Source organism: Rhinatrema bivittatum, chromosome 2 (assembly GCF_901001135.1).
Source record: "Rhinatrema bivittatum chromosome 2, aRhiBiv1.1, whole genome shotgun sequence".
In the NCBI taxonomy this organism is placed as follows: Eukaryota; Metazoa; Chordata; class Amphibia; order Gymnophiona; family Rhinatrematidae; genus Rhinatrema; species Rhinatrema bivittatum.
In genome coordinates, this window is record NC_042616.1 from 32,261,546 (window position 1) to 32,278,717 (window position 17,172).

General features: G+C 44.5%; 1 protein-coding gene across 2 annotated transcripts in view; it reads left to right on the forward strand.

The window, feature by feature from the left end:
• LOC115083760 (oocyte zinc finger protein XlCOF6-like) overlaps positions 1 to 17,172 on the forward strand; it is a 136,015-nt gene that overhangs the window by 96,513 nt on the left and 22,330 nt on the right. The gene's annotated exons all lie outside the window — the stretch shown is intronic.

Here is a 17,172-nt window from a genome sequence, read left to right on the forward strand (position 1 = left end):
TACAAGAAAAGTAAAGTAGGGAAAAAATATATATACGTTATTTGATTTGATCAGGAAAACCAGGGAAGCAGTAAATTTAGTATTTATTTTCTAGACTTAGATTAGATTAAACCTAAATTGAATTATTTGCTTAAATTGTTTAATCCCTGGAAGGGAAACGATTAACATAACACTGGCAAGAAGCAGTTCTACATTATATGTTTCCATCATAAGTTTATACAGTACTGGTATGCCAGGATGATACTAAGGAAGAGGACACATTTATCTCAACACAGAGGACCAATTTTTTTTTATATTGCTTTGAGCCCTTGACTGTGAGAAAACTTTACTCCACATCCAAAGCTGGAGTTAAATTTCCCATATTAAAAAATGTGCAGTGGGTGCACTTATTTTCATTGGATAGTAATAGCTAATGTCTTTATCTACGTGGAATTTACAGGTGCGGGCACTATCCAGTATGTGCTTGTTAGAATGTGCATTTTAGGCATTTTGTATCAGCGGTTATGCATTTGAAACGTGTGCTGAACAGTGAGTAAAACCATGTGCTCTGCTGGAAGCAACTTATTGCATTGGCCTGTAAGTATGGTAAAAGCTTAAGTCACATAAAATCTCTCAAAATCCATCAGAAAATCCATACTTGGGTGAAACCATTCACATGTACTGAGTGTGTTAAAAGGTTCACTCACAAGCCATCTCTCTGAATTGATCAGAGAAACCACACAGGAGTAAAAACTTCATTGAGAGAACAAAAAGCAAGAGCCACCAGAGATTCTACACAGGACAAAGATTACTTTTTCTAAAACAATAATTAATTAAATATGAAAAAAATCTCTCTGAGGACTATAGAATAAATTAATTTGAGCAGGAAAGTTTATACAAATATCCAGGAGTGGATGAAAGTGCACAAAATCAGCACAAGTTACTGAGAGAAAAGACCAGTTTAGTATAGGAAAGGGGTGGCCCACTCCAGTCCTCAAGAACCACAAATAGATCAAGTTTTCAGGAGATCCATATTGAATATGCATAAGAATATAAGACATTACCATACTTGGTCATACTGAGGGTCCATCAGGCTCAGCATCCTGGTTCTAATAGTGGACATACAAGGTTGCAAGCACCTGACAGGTATCCAGCAGTAGAGTCCATGCTGCTCGATTACTAATATTTAGAATAGTGTTGATGTTTATGTGCTGAATTCAACTATAATTAAATCAAATGATTGGCTATTGTTTCCATGATTTTTTAATTTCTACATTTTACGTCTATGTCTAATATGTAGATTGTAGAGTTTTAATTATAAATTGTAAAATTAGGTCTTCGTGTATTTACGGTTTCATAATCAGTGGGAGCACTGAGAAGAGAGGGTCATCTTGCTGATGGCTGAAGAGGATTGGTAAGTATTGCTTTGGGAAATTTTAGAACGTAAACAGTTTAGGGGAGAGTTAAACTATTGCGGTATATTCTTAGTGTGTGTTTGTATTTGTTAAAAAAGCAAACCAAAAGGTAGGTAAAGGCTTAGGGCCGGATTTTAAAAGGACTACGCGCGCTGGGCCTATTTTAAAGAGGCCTGGCGACGCACATAAAGCCCTGGAACTCGTATAAGTCCCGGGGCTTTACAAAAGGGGTGGTTCGGGGGCGGGGTGGAGTGGTCCGGGGGGGGGGGCCAGAGGCCTCCGATAGCAGCCATTGCCACTGTGTCGGAGGATCGCGTGCCAGCAGGCTGCTGGCACGCGCAACCTGCGCCTGCTTCCGGGCAGGCGCAAAAGGTAGGATAAACATTTTTTGGGGGGGTTAGAGTAAGGCTGGGGGGGGGAAAGGTTAGGTTAGGGGGAAGGGAACGGAGGAAGGCAGTGCAGCTCGGCACATGCAAGGTGCACAATTGTGCACCCCCTTGCGTGCGCCGACCCCGGATTTTATAACGTGCATGTCTGTGCGTGCATGTAATAAAATCAGGCGTACATGTGCGCCGCGTGCGCTTTTAAAATCTACTCCTTAGAGTTTGTGTATTTGTTTAAAAAAAAGCAAGCCAGAAGGTAGGTAAAGGCTTGGAGTTTGTGTGTGCTTGTACATTTTAGGAGTTACCACTCAAGAAAAAGATCTGGGCATCATAGTTGATATTATATTAAAATTGTCGGCTCAGAATGCGGTGGTGGTGAAAAAGCAAACAATATTAGGAATTATTAGATAGGGAATGGCAAATAAAACGGAGGCTGTCATAATACCTTGGTATTGTTCAATGGTTAGACTGCATCTTAATTCTGGTCGCCGCATCTCAAGAAATATAATTACACTGGAGAGAAGGGCAACCAAAATGCTAAAGGGCATTAAATAGCTCCCCTATGACGAAAGGCTAAAGAGGTTAGAGTTGTTCAACTTGGAGAAGAGACAGCTACGAGGGAATGTGATAGAGGCATACAAAATCATGAAAGGACTTGAACTGGTAAATGTGAATCTGTTATTTACTCTTTCAGATAATACAAGGACTAGGGGGCACTCCATGAAGTAACAAGTAGCACATTTAAAATTAACTGGAGAAAATTGTTTTTCATTCAACGCACAATTAACTGCTGGAATTCGTTGCCAGAGGATGTGGTTAAGGTGGCTAGTGTAGCTGGGTTTAAAAAAGGTTTGGATAAGTTCCTGGAGAAGAAGCCAATAAACTACTGTTAATCAATAGGGAATAGCCACTGTTTGTTGCTGGTATTAGTAGCATGCGATCTATTTAATGTTTTGGGTACTTGCTAGGTACTTGAGATTTGGATTGACCACTGTTGGAGACAGGATACTAGACTTGATAGATCCTTGGTCTGCCCCAGTATAGCATTTCTTATGTAATATTTCACCTGTCCTGTTTATGTAATAATTTAAAAATTAAATCTGCAAAATGTTTATAGAAATAAAATTTACTATGAAACAAAAGGCCAAAAACTTGGGAGTTATTATTGACCCCTCACTCTCTATGCGCAACCACATAAAAACGATCACCAACTCCTCCTTCCACAAATTGCGCCTGCTCCGTCACCTCAAGCTCCTCGAATTTTCGGAATTCAGGTCAGTCCTTCAATCCCTACTATTCTCTGGGTTAGACTACTGCAACTCCCTCTTGACAGGTCTACCGTCAAATAGGGATGTGAATCAGGCTTCGGACGATTGAAAATATCGTACGATATTTTCAAAATCGTGAGAAATCGGGGGCTCCCCCAAAATGATAGGAAACCCCATGAAATTGTTCGTGGGGGTTCTCATCATTTTGGGGGAGGGCGGGAAAAACGGCACACAAAAATAACCTCTAAACCCACCCCAACCCTTTAAAACTAATCCCTTAGCTTCCCCCACCCTCCCGACCCCCCCAAAAAAACTTTTTACAGGTACCTGGTGGTCCAGTGAGGGTCCCGGGAGCGATCTCCCGCTCCCGGGCCGTCGGCTGCCACTAATCAAAATGGCGCCGATGGCCTTTGCCCTTACCATGTGACAGGGTGCCATTGGCCGGCACCATCTTTAAAAATGGTGCGGGCCATCCAGTGCTCCTACCATGTAACAGGGGCCGGCCAATGGCACAGATACCCTGTCACACGGTAAGGGCAAAAGCCATAGGCGCTATTTTTATTAGTGGCAGCCAACGGCCCGGGAGCGGGAGATCGCTCCCGGGACCCCCACTGGACCACCAGGTACTTGTAAAAAGTTTTTTGGGGGGTGGGGGAAGCTAAGGGATTAGTTTTAAAGGGTCGGGGTGGGTTTTTTGTTTATCAGCTTGGGCGCAGCCGATAAACAAAACCACGATCGGGCTGGACGAAAAAAAACCCACGATGTGAATCGGAACCGGAATCAGAACCGATTCCGGTTCTGATTCACATCTCTACCGTCAAACGCTACATGCCCACTACAAATCATACAAAAGTCAGCAGCAAGACTCCTTACCAGCACTCCCATGCACAATCATATCTCACCTGTACTCAGATCTCTTCATTGGCTCCCTATCTGCTTCTGAGTCCAATATAAGCTAGCGATGATTCTTCACTCCTCTATACACAACCTGGATTCTCCATAGTTCTCCTCAACAATAAAAATCCACGCTCCCTCTCGACTGCTCAGATCGTCTAACCAAATGCTACTGGATACTCCACATCCAAAGCTCACCCACCTTGTGGAAACCAGAATGTGCGCACTCTTCTCTGCAGGACCACTCCTATGGAACAGCCTATCCAACAAAGTTAGATGTCTCCGTGAAAGGACCTTCTTCAAAAAAGCCCTAAAAACTTCTCTCTTCAAGAAAGTGTAAATGACAATGGACTACCCCCTACTTGCCCCCCTGCGGAAGATGCTACTTAATCTTCCTCTCCCTTTCCTCTACCCATTTCCGCATTCAAACCTCTACCCCTTTTTTGCTAATGATCCCACTCCCTAGGTACATGTGCTTTCCTTCCCCCGTTTCCTAAGATATTTACCTTGTCCTCTTCCCCCCCCCCCCTTTTCCTCCTTTTTCTGTGTACGCTTTACAATGTACCCCACTCTGAACGTGGGAAGGGTGGGAAATAAATCTGTTTTAAATAAATAAATATTCTGTACGTAGTTTTGTCCTTACTCAGTGGCTACTCGGCTCTGTGATGAAGTGACCCTGTTTTCTACCTTTTTTTGCGTGTGCGGAACCAGGCATTTAGCCTGATCCACCTTAACTCCGACAGAGGGAGAGAGCTTGTTGGGTAGGACCTTGCTGGGAGGGGAATAAGAATGTGAGCCCAGCTGGGGATCTGGAGGCCTGTATGTCTCCAGGAGAAGGCAGTTCCTGTAAAACATTTCTGACCTAGCGAAGCATTGGATATGTCCTGCAAAGGTAAGCAGTCCTTGTTATTATTGAAGTGCTGGTAAATGTTAATAAAGTGAAAGCTGGAGTCAGCCAGAGAGTGAAGATTTGCTTAACAATCTTCGCATGTTCTTTTTAGCTCTCTTGCTGCAGATGTGGGTCCTTGGCTGTGCTTGGTGCTTTAGGCGAGTGATCCCACCCGGCCACCATATGTGGTAGTGCGAGTGATCGGTAGCTGGGTTACAGCCAGAGAAAAACACCAATAGTCTCTGGCTATGACCAATAGTCAATGGGGAAAAAAGCAGACAAAAACAAAGAGGCAGACCAACTTAGCTTCAGGTCAAAAAGCTTATAGTTCACAGTAACCTCACCTTCAAACACATGCAGTTTTACCAACTTTACAGATAAGAAGTCTGCGCATATGCTGGGACCCCATCAGCTCCCTGGGGCCCCTCTAACTCTCACACAGGCCGATTCAGTATTCAAATTAGGTGACGCGGTAGAAACGGGGAAAAGGAGGCGCTAGGGACACTAGCGCGTCCCTAGCGCCTCCTTTTAGCCTGGAGCGGCGGCTGTCAGCGAGTTTGACAGCTGACGCTCATTTTTGCCGGCGTCGGTTCTCGAGCCCACTGACAGCCACGGGCTCGTAAATCAGACGCCAGCAAAATTGAGCGTCCGGTTTTCGGCCCGACAACTGCCGGCCCATTTTAAAAATGTTTTTCTTTTTTTACCCTTTGGGAACTCCGACTTAATATCGCCATGTTTTTACTGCTTTTCTGTGCACTTTCCCAGTGCCGGCAGAAACTAGCGCCTACCTTTGGGTAGGCGCTAATTTCTGAAAGTAAAATCTGCGGCTTGCACATTTTACTTACTGAATCGCACGGGCATACCTAATAGTGCCCTCAACATGCATTTGCATGTTGAGGGCACTATTAGGTGCTGCAGGTTGGACGCGCGTTTTCCGCCCCTTACTGAATAAGGGGTAAGGGAAAACGCGCGTCCAAGAGCAGGTTAACAGTGCGCTCCGTTGCAGCGCATTGTACTGTATCGGCCTGCAAGGCCTTCAGCTTTTAAGGACTGTTGAAGGGCTCCTCTCTTCACCCAGGATTCTTTGCGGGATTCAACCTTAAGGAGGGATAGCTGTGCCCGGTCTTTTAAGGTAGACTGAGGGAGTTGTCTATAAACTCCCTCACAGAGGTGTGTTAGAGTGAGATACATTATATTACATAGAGGTAGATTATTTATTTATTATTTCTCAGCTTTTCTATACCACTCAACGGAAGAACGAGTCAGAGCAGTTTACAACATAATAAAACTATGCACAATCAATCATATAAAACAAAAATAAAACCTCAACTCCTTCTCCGTTAAAATCATTTTGCTTTTTCAGTTTAATACAGCCATGCCTTTACTTATTTGGATGTATTGCAGGCAGGCCCCATTGCTGTTGCTGAGGCACGGCAGGCAGAAAAGCAGAGCAGACAGCTTCTGGACCTTCAAATTTCTTTCATTCGTCTTCCCACTTGCATAGAAAATCTGGATACCCAAGCAAAGGCAGATGCATTTTCAGAAACACTAGATTTTCCACCAAGGGTGGTAACAGCCTGGAGCGATGAGGGCTTACAGTGTCCCCTGTCATCAAAAACACTCTTTCGCTGGGGACACTCGGTGGGCACTGAGCCACTCTCACTAAGTCTGGCCTGACACTGGACTTGTTGGACCAATATGCCAGCACATGTGTGTCCATATCCTTGATGGGCTATGCAAGACAGCATGTCACCAAGATCTGAGCTGCCGTCTCCTTTGCTGGTATCAGATGTGTGTCTTAATTCCCAGCCGATTCTTGATCACCTGGTACAGAAGTGAGATACATTACAGTGAGGTAGATTAGAGTGACGCATGTTATATTACAGTGAGGTAGATAAGAGTGATGTACATTACAAAGAGGTAGTTGAGGCACATTACAGAGAGGTAGATTACAGTGACTTACAGAGAGGTAGATTTAGAGTGCAGTGCATTACATTAAAGAGAGGAAGATTAGAGAGAGGTACAATACATTAGAGTGAGGTAGACAGCAGGAGCGATATGATAAGTGGAGCATTAAGAATGTGCACTGAAATTCAGTGCACAGTGAACACACCTGCTAAAAAGATAATGTAACTCCCGAGGCAGTATGCTAATGAGTCAGAAATAAAAAAGTGCATTAAAGCAAAAATGTGCACTCAGATCCGAGTTAAAATGTAGACTCGGCCCTTTGCAAAAAAGAGTTTATCAAACTCATGTGCACAAAACAAGCATAAATCATGCTTTGCGTGCATGTGAGTCTTTTATGTGCCCAAAACATAATTTCTGCTTGTTCTGTGTGCGTACATGACGAGGCAGAAGAGGGAAGAGCAGAGCCTAGGGGGGTGGTGGAGACTGCAGGGAATAACGTGAAAGGGCTGCTGTATCCTTTTCTCTTTCCTAAACACTGCAGGCACCTTCCTCCTCATAAGGAGGACTCATCCCTCCCTCCCCTCAATCCAGGAAAGGTCTTGTCCTTTTTTGGATGGGGGATCCCTGATGTCACTGCCCTTTTTGGGAGGAGGCTGCAGCTGCTGATGTTTTGGGGGAAGGAGCCGGTTAATGTATTTGGAGGGAGGTAGAGCAGGATGGTAGCTGCATGGGGGGCATATTAAAAAAAATGTTTAATGAAAAGAGGAAGGAAGGAAGATTTATATGCACAAATCATCTTTTCTGAGCATAAATCTGGCGTGCAGGTCCCCTCCCCAGTCCCAGAACTCCTGATCAGCCCCACCCTAACACCAGCACCGGAGACTTCCCTCCACCTCTGCCATGAAGTAAGCCAGTGCAGCTCTCACTCTCTGCATTGGGAAGTAATAGCTAAGGTCACCTTTAGCACGGGACGTGCACGAGAGGGTGCTAACCTGCACGCATATTGTTATTTTATTTATATGCAGCTGATCACAAGGTGGATTACGGTTCGATCTTAGTGTACGATAATCAGAGAATAAGGGCAGCGTGGGAAGCAATAGATAGAGATGGCGTTTTTGTCCTCCTTAGGTTTGTGGCAGAGCATGTGCGAAGGATATGTCTGCTAGAAGTGTTAAAGCAGGGGCTTCCCAAACCTGCCCTGGGGACCCCACAGCCAGTCGGGTTTTCAGGATCTCCACAATGAATATGCATGAGATAAATTTCTGGGTGGGGAGCGTTAGCTGCTGCACAGCACAGGGGTGTCTAGGGAAGTATGCAGAACCTAACTCAAAGGACAATACTGGGCACTTGGCGGTGCAGCGAGACTGCTGCTGACCTTCACCTCAGCTAAGAGCCTGGAATTTTAAATAATTTTAACTTTCCCAAACCTTGCCTGCTGTCTTTGCTGACAATTCTGTCTGATCTGTGTTGCTTTGGGTTTTGAAAATCTTTTTGTCCTTTTTGTTTGTGGGAAATTATTTTAAGGAGATAGCTTGCGGAAGAATATTGTGCCACAATACAGAGGAATGAAGTGGAGGAATCACTGATATCATTAGTGTAATTAATTGATATAAGGCCTATAAGTTCTGAGAATAAATATGCCTGCTTGTAACAAAAAACAAGTCCTGAGATCAGATACGGTATATTGGAGAGCAGATATTCAGAAGGCTGACTGTGAAGGTATCTGAGGAAAACAGGACAGTAGCCTCTTGGCCACATCTAGCTGCTCACTGATGAGATAACAGACAGTAGGGGCCTCAAAGAACACATGGGAAGTGGCCCAGAGGAGAAACTAGAGCAAAGGTCAGAGGAATTAACTTAAAAAGATCAACATGAGACAAGCTGTTTGATATCAGAGAACAAACAGCTTGGAGGGAAAGCTTTGGGAACATTACCAGTGGTTAATGAAGTAACTGATGAGCTGTTGCTAATTTCCCAATACATTGTATTCCCAGATTTTCCAAAAATATATCACATTGGGAATTATGAGGAAAGTATTTTTGTATGTATATATTCTTTAATGCAAACTCTAATCTTGTGTGTTTTATTGCTTATTCTCAGAGTTATAAGTAAAACTTATATGCTCATAAATAAGTGTTTTGTGTAATCTATGACAAAATAATCACCAATTTTCCTACCCACTGCACTGTTTAAAATTTAATCTTTTGCTAGCCAATTATTATGGATTGGATAAAGCAAGTTATGGATAACTTGCTTAATCCATCTGATATGCTGCTTACATCGTTCTACTGGGTTTGGCTAAAGTCACTTCTTCTCTCTGATTAAAACATAAGAATCTTTTGCTAGCCCTATTTTTTAAATTTATGTTTTTAAGGGAGGGGGGAAAAAACAACATGAAGATATTTTATAAAGTAAAGATCCTTCTGCTGGGAGACTAACAAGCTGATGCAATATCGGCACATGAAAAAAATCACAAGTGCTTGCTTTCTAAACGTGCTCCCATCCATCTCTACCGGGCACGTGACACAGTAGGCAAATGAGCCGCTGAGGAAGCCCTCAGGATAAGAGGGTGAAATAAAGATCTTTGTCGGACTTGTCTTGTGACAATCATGTGGGTTTTTTTTATAAAGAATATGTTTATTAGATAAATTTAATACAGGATTCGTTTCATGGATGACTTATCTGAATTAATCATGAATTAACAACTCATATTGTTAAAGAAATTATAAGTATTACAATAAGTCTGAAATGTGTACCTATTTGGTTTTATGTGATATGTGTGCTGAATGTATGAGGGGGTGTGTGAGTTAGATAGATTTTAATTGTCTAGATAGTTGTTAAACATTTAGTTGCATAAATAAAATGTTGAAAAAACAATTATAGAAAAATAAGCTCTTCTTTTGTGTGTGATTTACCTATTGTGTTAAAGAAAATAGGAAAATTAGGTCTTACCTCTGTTAATTTTCGTTCCTGTAGTACCATGGATCAGTCCAGACTCCTGGGTTTTGCCTCCTCACCAGCAGATGGAGACAGAGCAAAACTTGTCAGGCTCTGTATATATACCAGGGTGCCACCCACAGCCTGTCAGTATTACGTAATGTCAAAGCAGGATAACTCCCACTGCAAACTAACTATATACATGAAGGTCAACCGGGGAACCCTCGGGTCACTACCCCCAACAAAAAACTTGACCCGAACAGAAAAACTCATGTAAAGGAATCTTCCAGCTCAAAAATACCTCAGAGCAGCCTTAGGAACAGCGGACTCTCCGAATTAATGCCGAAGCGGGCAGGACTCTGGACTGATCCTTGGTACTACAGGAACGAAAATTAACAGAGGTAAGACCTAATTTTCCTTTCCCTGTACGTACCGGATCAGTCCAGACTCCTGGGATGTACCAGAGCTTAAACTACTTGGGGTGGGACCCGGAGAGGCCCGCTCTCAACACGCCTGCTCCGAAATTGCCCTCTCTGGTATCCTGCACATCCAGTCAATAATGACGGGCAAACGTATGTCTCAACATTATTATTATTATTTTTTTTTAAACCAATTCAGGCTGTGGGCCATGCACCCATACCATCTGCTGGAGACAGAGTAATACTGGCAGGCTGTGGGTGGCACCCTGGTATATATGCAGAGCCTGACAAGTTTTGCTCTGTCTCCATCTGCTGGTGAGGAGGCAAAACCCAGGAGTCTGGATTGATCCGGTACATACAGGGAATTGGCGATTTCTTCCCTTTGTGTTGTTATACCGATAGTTTTGGGGCAGGCAGGCGAGTGAGATTAGCAGCTGACAGGAGGGGAAGAGAGGAGGCCATTTGTACACAAAACTCCTTGCTTCTCCTTCTTACATCAGCCTCAGAGTGAGCTCTGCTGGAGCTGCTACTGCCAAAGGAGCCGGCACTGTGCTGGAGCCGCCACTAGGGGGGGGGCAGTTCTAAATCTTAGCCCTGGTCACAGAAGAAGCTGCTCCATGCGCTGCTGCCTCCTCGTGTCACTCTCTCCTTCCCCTCCTCACCCTGCACTCTCCCTCCTCCTTCCACTTTGTGTTCAGTGTAAAGCTCTGCCCTCCTCTGCATATCAATGTACAGTCTGCCCCCACCCCTCCATGTGATTATCATCAGTCTGTGCACTAGTGTAAACCTCTTTCTACCCCCATGGAGATGGAATGGCTCCCCTATGAGGAAAGGCTAAAGAGGTTAGGGCTGTTCAGCTTGGAGAAGAAATGGCTGAGGGGGGATATGACAGAGGTCTATAAAATCATGAAAGGACCTGAACAGGTAAATATGAACCAGTTATTTACTTTTTCAGATAATACAAGGAGTATGGGGCACTCCATGAAGTTAGCAAGTAACACAATTAAAACAAATTGGAGAAAATTCTTTTTCACTCAATGCACAATTAAGCTCTGGAATTCATTGCCAGAGGATGTGATTAAGGCAGTTATTGAGGCTGGGTTTAAAAAAGGTTTGGATTAGGTCTTGGAGGAGTAGTCCTTAAACTGCTATTAAGCCAGCTTAGGGAATAGCCACTGCTTATTACTGGTATGTTTGGGCACTTGCCAGGTATTTGTAAGCTGGATTGGCCACTGTTGGAAAGAGGATGCTGGGCTTGATGGACCCTCGGTCTGACCCAGTATGGCAACTTCTTATGTTCCTATTTTTAGGCTTCCGTTCCAATGCAATGCTTGCTCTTTATTTTAATATTTAACCTTACACTTTTTTAATTTCTATGTCTACAGTTTGTTTTTAATTGCCTGGCTCCCAGTTTGATGCTACTCCTGTTCGATGTAAAACTTATTTATCCATTAACATGTTTCATTGTAAACCAATGTGATATGTATTTTTTTACATGAATGTCGGTATAAAAATGTTCAAAATAAAATAAAATACATAAATATAATCACTCTGTGCCCTCAGTGTAAAGCTCCTTCCAGGTCCTGTGATGTCATCAGTCTGCTCCTAGCAGTGCTACAGCTTCTCTGCCAGCATCTGCCATTAAGAGAGATGCCGAGCCTGAAGACTTTATCCTACTATTACCATTTCTCATTTCTATTGCACTACTAGATGTACACAGTTTTGTACAAATTATCATAAGAGACAGTCACTGTTCCATAAAGCTATGATCTAGTCCTGAAAAAACATAAAGGACAAATAATGATGAGCATTCCTCTGGATCTGCTTCCTTTCTGCTGAGAGCCAAATCCAGCCTTAGATCAGTGCACCCACTGGCATGCAGCTGTGACTGTAACTGTAACCAAAGACTTAGTGACTTTTTGCCAGCCGGAAGATGGTCCCGGAGTGAGCTCTGCCAAAGGAGCCAACGCTGTCCTGAAGCTGCCATTGGAGGAAGTTCTGAATCTCAGCCCCAGGGCCCAGACACAGAAGAAGCTACTCCAAGTGCTGCCTCCTCGTATCAATCGCTCACTCTCCCCTTCCTCCTCCTTCCACTCTGTGCAAATCTCCGCCCTCTCCTGTATGATGTCATCAGCCCGTGCCCTCAGTGTAAAGGTTCTCCCTCCCCCCGTGTTACGTCATCAATCTGCTCCCAGCAATGCTTACTGAATACTGATTCTCTGCAAGCCTCAGCCATTGAGATAGAAGCAAAGCTTGAAGCCTTCATCCCAAGAAAAAAAAAAAAAGAGAAAGAAGGGAGAGCCTGCAGCTTCCTCCTCCCCAGAAAAGCAGGAGAGAGCATGGCCGAGGCAGAGCCTGCACAGGTACGGCTGGTAGAGGGGAGCAAACAATGACACTTCTGACAGAGGCAACTTTTTAAGCTTTGCATGCATTTATGCTCAGGGAGGAAATTTCTTATAGGGTTTAGGGGTTCTTGTGTAACCCTTTATCTTTGGAGGAGCATATTCTCCAAGGGAACACAAAAGAATGTATTTCTTTAGGGGCTCTTATACTTTGCCACCTGGTCCCTCTTCCTTGTAACCCCAGGGGGGGGATGGACAGACAAGACACTAGTGTTTCTGGCCCAGGCGGTGAGACGGTTTCCCTTGTCACTGTGTAGTTTGTGACTGAAATAGTAATGTGATGGTGTTCAGCTGGGACAAATGAAACAAGTCACAGGGCTGGGTGTTCAAATAATAAGTTTACGATTTCTTCAAAGGTAATCAATGTCCAGCTGAAAAAAAAAAAAAAAGTTACAGATGAATGCCCTTTTCTCTCTGTGTGCCAGTGACTCAGGTTCCTGGGTAGTTCCTAACTCTCCTGAACTGAGAGCTTCTCTGTCCCAGACTCTGGGGAAGATCCTGTGCTGTGAGGGAAATCCCCTTAGAGGTGGAAATAGTCCTGCCTGACTTCCATTAGACTTCATACAATTACCCAGCCCATGCCTGTGTCCCGGCATTGAAGATCCTGTGGTCGGGGGTGGTGTCTTCTGATATACCTCCTCTCAACTTAAGAGACAAACATAACTTCAGAAAGCTGCCCTTAAAAACATGTTCTGGCAACGCTACTGTCACTGCAGCCCTTCTCTGACCTAGAAGGTAGCTGTCAGGTCTTCAGGGTCCTGGCCTTCTGACGCTGGGAATGGCCACCTCCAAAAATCCAGGTTGCACTCCAGAGAAAAAACTCTCACAGTAGTAAAAAAAAATCCTAACAAGTCTCTCACTCTAAATAGAGGGGTTTCCAGTCGGGCATGGAGTGAAGATCAGTTTAATGGTGGTTAAAAAGGATTGGTAAGTATAGCTTTGGGAAATCTTTGGACTTATAAAAGTTTGGAGAAAGGTGAAATAGTGGGATATATGCTTTAGAGTTTGTGTGTGTCTGATAAAAATAAGCAAGCTAGAGGTAGTTAATTCTAGTGTCTGTTTCTCCCCCCCCCCACTCAACCCTTGATTTTGATGCAAGAGATACTATCTCATTAAAAATCAATCAGGCTCTTATCTAAATTGTACTGTTGTACCAGCCCTTATCGAAAGTTTAATCATCCTCTTGTAGGACACTAGCTGATTAATTAGTAAATTCACATTCCAGGAGCAGGTCCCCAGAGGCAGGCAGAGATCCTGAGTTTCAATGAATGGATGAGATGATGGTGCAGGGAAGAGGGATTCAGTTTTGTAAGGAACTGGGGAAAATTTTGGGGAAGGGGGAGACTTTTCCGAAAGGATGGGCTCCACCTTAACCAGAGTGGAACCAAGCTGCTGGCACTAACTTTTAAAAAGGAGATAGAGCAGCTTTTAAACTAGAACAAGGGGGAAAGCTGACAGTCACTCAGCAGTGCATGGTTCGGAGGAATGTATCTTTGAAACAGGAGAGTTAGGGCATCCCAACAGAGAGGTTCCAATAAAAACAAAAGTAGTCCATGTGCCTATAAGTAAAAAATCACCTGAGCTAAAGATTTCCAAATTATCTCTATCAACTGAAAAGCAGGTTGTTAATACAAACAATAAACATACTTTGAAATGTCTGTATGCCAATGCCAGAAGTCTAAGAAGTAAGATAGGAGAGTTAGAGTGTATAGCAGTAAATGATGAGATTGACATAATTGGCATCACAGAGACCTGATGGAAGGAGGATAACCAATGGGACAGTGCTATATCAGGGTACAAATTATATCGCAATGATAGGGAGGATCAACTTGGTGGGGGTGTGGCACTTTATGTTACATGCACTTTATGGTTACATGGAATAGACTTAGTTTTTGGGTACTTGCCAGGTTCTTATGGCCTGGATTGGCCACTGTTGGAAACAGGATGCTGGGCTTGATGGACCCTTGGTCTGACCCAGTATGGCATTTTCTTATGTTCTTATGTCCTGGAGGGTATAGAGTCCAACAGGATAAATATCATACAAGAGACTAAATGCTCAGTAGAATCTATATGGGTAGAAATCACATGTGTGTTGGTTAAGAGTACAGTGATAGGAGTATACTACCGTCCACCTGACCAAAATGGTCAGATGATGAAATGCTAAGAGAAATCAGGGAAGCTAACCAATTTGGCAGTGCAATAATAATGGGAGATTTCAATTACCCCAATATTGACTGGGTAAATGAAACATCAGGACATTCTAGAGACAAAGTTCCTGGATGTAATAAATGACTGCTTCATGGAGCAATTGATTCAGGAATTAACGAGAGAGGGAGCTATTTTAGATTTAATTCTTAGTGGAGCGCAGGATTTGGTGAGAGAGGTAACGGTGGTGGGGCCATTTGGCAATAGTGATCATAACATGATCAAATTTAAACTAATAATTGGATGGGGGACAATAAGTAGATCTACAGCTCTAACCCTAAACTTTCAAAAGGGAAACTTTGATAAAATAAGGAAAATAGTTAAAAAAAAAAATAAACCAAAAAACTGAAAGGTGCAGCCGACAAGGTTAAAAGTGTTCAACAAGCATGGACATTGTTTAAAAATACAATCCTAGAGGCGTAGTCGAGATGTATACCACGTATTAACAGGTCTATCCAGTAAAGTGCGGCCGCGTTTACCCTGCTCCTAATCCGCGTTCTACTCACTTTCCGGCCGCGTTAGCCCTTCCTTCGATCCCCAATCCCCTTTAACCTACTCCTACCGCGTCCTAAAATCCCCGGGCAACCCCTTCCGCACGCGGCATGTATATTGTATGTAAACGAGCGAATTAGCTATTCCCTACCATCCAGTAACGCGCGCCCCGACTATCCCTTTTTTACCCTGCTGTTTTGCCGCGCGTTTAACCTGCTAACTTACCGCCTACCCCTACCCCTGCTTTAGAGGCAGGGGTAAGGGTAGGCGGCAAACTTTCCCCCAGCCCCCGCTCTCCTGCCCTGGCCGCGTCCATGGGTGCCCGTCTCCGGGGCAGCCCCAGTCCTCTCCCCTCCTCCCGAAGCAAAAAAAAAAAAAAAAGTGAAAAAAAAAATTGCAAGAGAGAGAGGGGAGAGGACGGGCAATCCTACGCTCGGGATTGCCAGTCCTCCCTCCCCTCCTCCCGAAGTAGGGCGCGAAAAGCAGCCTTGCTCCGGGAGGAGGGGAGAGAGGCTGGCAGTGTGAAGCGACTTACTTTTTGCAGCCCCCCCATCCGGACATCGGTGAAGAGGACCACGGCTCCCCTCTCCTGCCTCCAGCTGCTCAGGAAGATGGACATCACGTCTTGAGCGGCCATCAGCAGAAACGGATCGCGGCTCCCCTCCCCTGCCTCCCGGCGAAGATGGATGCCTGCACGGGGGAAAGCGGCCCCTGTGTGTGCAATTGGCTGCTCAAGACGTGACGTCACATGCTGTGACGCCAAACGTCGGGACGTCACGCCTTGAGCGGCCCAATTGCACGAACAGGGGCCGCTTTCCCCCGTGCAGGCGTCCATCTTCGCCAGGAGCAGCGATCCGTTTCTGCTGATGGCCGTCTCCTCCGGAGGGCTGCAAAAAAAAGTAAGTTGCTTGGTCGCTTCACACTGCCAGTCCTCTCTCCCCTCCTCCCGGAGCAAGGCTGCTTTTCGCGCCTTGCCTCGGGAGGAGGGGAAAGGGACTGGCCATCCCGAGCGTAGGATTGCCCGTCCTCTCTCCCCTCTCTCTCTCTTGCAACTTTTTTTTTCGCTTTTGTTGCTTCGGGAGGAGGGGAGAGGGCTGACAATCCCGAGCGTCGGAGAACTGTCCACTTCCTGGTACCTGTCATTTCAAATGACATTTGAAATGACAGGTACCAGTGTGTCCGTGAAGCGTTAGGCCCGCGCACCCAGGTTACTGTATAGGCGCTGTATAGCGCTCTATACAGTAAAACGGGTTGCGCGGGCTTAACGCTTCACGGACGCTTCTTAGACGCAGCTTGCATTTGCAAGCTATTTACATACAGGATCGAGCAGTAGGTGAGCTGCACTGTGCGTGCGGCAACCGCAGGTGCGCCTGGCACTAACGCAGCTCTTCCTACCTCTCGTTACTGGATTGACCTGTAAGAAAGGTGGAAGGAAGGCAAAACGATTACTGGCATGGTTAAAAGGTGAGGTGAAAGAGGCTATTTTAGCCAAAAAAAATCCTTCAAAAATTGGAAGAAGTGAAAAATTAGGAATTATTAGGAAGGGAATGGTTAATAGAACGGAAAATGCCTCTGTATCACTCCATGGTGAGACCATACCTTGAATACTGTGTACAATTCTGGTCGCCGCATCTCATAAAAGATATAGTTGCGATGGAAAAGGTACAGAGAAGGGCTACCAAAATGATAAAGGGGATGGAACAGCTCCCCTATGAGGAAAGGCTGAAGAGGCTGTTCAGCTTGGAGAAGAGACGGCTGAGGGGGGATATGATAGAGGTCTTTAAGATCTTGAACGAGTAGATGTGAATCGGTTATTTACACTTTCAGATAATAGAAAGACTAGGGGGCACTCCATGAAGTTAGCAAGTAGCACATTTAAGACTAATCAAAGAAAGTTTTTTCACTCAAAGCACAATTGAGCTCTGGAATTTGTTGCCAGAGGATGTGGTTAGTGCAGTTAGTGTAGCTGGGTTCAAAAAAG